This window comes from Pundamilia nyererei, unplaced genomic scaffold (genome assembly GCF_000239375.1).
Source record: "Pundamilia nyererei isolate P.nyererei 1_Seehausen unplaced genomic scaffold, PunNye1.0 scaffold04029, whole genome shotgun sequence".
Lineage (NCBI taxonomy): Eukaryota > Metazoa > Chordata > Actinopteri > Cichliformes > Cichlidae > Pundamilia > Pundamilia nyererei.
The window spans coordinates 1-2,203 of NW_005191430.1; the positions used below are offsets into that span (position 1 = coordinate 1).

General features: G+C 40.3%; 1 pseudogene; it reads right to left on the minus strand.

The window, feature by feature from the left end:
• Positions 1-526: 526 nt before the first annotated feature.
• LOC102204588 (nuclear factor 7, brain-like) lies at positions 527-2,155 on the minus strand (annotated as a pseudogene).
• Positions 2,156-2,203: the final 48 nt, after the last annotated feature.

Genomic DNA, 2,203 nt, shown 5'->3' on the forward strand with positions numbered 1-2,203 from the left:
ATTGAAGTACAAATCAAAGGTAGGTGATTCATTGAAACACTGAGACTGAGAGTGAAGTTTGAAAATCAAATTAAAACCTAATTATGAAACATGAGAAGATCCAGAAATCTTTCAAACTGTGAGAGATGTCAGCTTCTGATTAAGGTTAAAAACAACACAAGAAAGAACATTTTTAATGAAATCAATCAAGTGTAGTTACACTGATGAGACAGCGTCAGAACTTAAAGTCATTTCTTTCATTTTGGAAAACTTTAAAGTAGACGTGTTACTTTCAAATGTTATTTAACTTAAAACAAGACGCTGATAATCAGGACATTTAAATCTTGTAGTTGTAAAGTTGACTCTTGCTGATGTTTAATCATTAATCCTTCTTTTAAGAAGTGTCACAGTTTGCTGTTCACACTCAACAACTTTGAAAAGCAAAGAAATCATTATCATTTAGATTTTAAAAATATCAAAAATATTTACATGAACAACATGAAAAATATTCTGAAAATATTAATTTAACAGAAACGAGAAAAAAATGTAAAAGTTTCTTACAGAAACTCGAGTGGGTCACAAGATTTTCACATGAAAAAGTTGCTTTGGTTTCATTGAATTGCTAATAGTTCCACTAGAACAACAAAATAAAACAAAACCTGATAATGAAGTTAGACAGTGTGATTAATAATTTCCCTAAAATTAACCCTGTTGCTGTACTGAAAAAACAGTTAAAATAAAGAATCACTTTACAATCAAATCTCAGTCTGACAGATTTTGATATCAGAGGTTTTGGCGTCTCCTACCTCACCAACACTAAAAAATGGGAAGAGTTTCTCAGTGAAAGTGTCTCTGTGAGTGCAGATGTGAGTCATGTCTTCAGGGTCATAGAAGGACACCTCCCCCCTGTCATAGTCCAGCTGGACTCTGATCCTCTGGAGACTCATCTTCACTGTCACAGTCTGACCATCACCATTAGAGTATTTTCCACGTTTATGCCATAAACACCAGATTCCATATTCTGGTGAAAGAAAACGGTCTCCCTTCCTGTCAACTGACTCTTTAACTAAACCCACACTCCACCAAGGATGGTCTCCCACCTCCACCTCCCAGCTGTGTTTCCCTGAGCTGAAGCCCTCAGAGCCAAAAACAGTGGAATAATAAGTGTTTCTATCTGGATTATCAGGAAGCTGCTGCCATGTGTCTCCATATTTCACACTGGTCAGATCATCAGACAGATAGAGCCAGCCATTTGCAGAGTTTGGGTCCAGAATGACAGGACTGAAGTGGACCTTCTCCTTCATCTTCTCCCACACTCTGAAGGACAGGTTGCCCAGGTGTTTGGCCACATCTATCAGTGCTCCTGAGACCAGCTGTGGATCTGACACTGAGCTCTGGGCTCTGGCTCTGCTCTGAGTGTCTTTATAACTGCTGAGGAATGGCAGGCTGTGTTTCTGCAGCTCTTCTTCAACAGCAGAGATGCTGTCTGACAGAGAGGAGATCTGCTCCTCAATCATCTTCATCTCTCTGCTGATAGTCCTCCCCTTCTGCTTCTCTTCCTCCCTCAGAGCTGCCAGTCTGGACTCCTCTTCCTCTTTCAGGAACTGCTGGAGCTTGTTGAACTCTGCTCTGATCTGCCTCTCTGTGGACAACAGCTGCTTCTTGGAGTGTTGAATCACTTCATTGTATGTTTCCTCCACTTGTTTGTATTTGTTCCTCTTGTCCTGCAGAGACTTTAAGTCAGATTTCAGCTGCTCCTTCAGGTCACTGACTGCTTCTTCTACAGGAACCACTTTGTGACTCTGGTGGAGAGAAAAGTCACACACAGGACACACAGCTCTCTGCTCGTCCACACAGAACAGTTTAGGCACTTCCTCATGTTTACTGCACACCACTGTAAATTTCTTCTTTCCTTTTTCTGTCTCAGATGATCCAGATTTCTATCTCCCAGCAACTGAATCAGCAAGTTCTTTCAGTGTAAAGTTCACAAGAGGATGATCCTTTGTAGATTTTCTTTTACAAATGGGACACTTTTTGTTTTTATTTTGCTCCCAGAATTTCTGCAGGCAGCTTGAACAGAAGCTGTGGCTGCAGCTCAGAGACACAGGATCTCTGAAAGTCTCTGAACACACATGGCAGCTCAGGTAGTTTTCAAGAAGAGCTCTCTCAGCCATTTGATCTTTAAGTATTATTAACTCACCAAATTAGTGTTTCTTGAACTTTC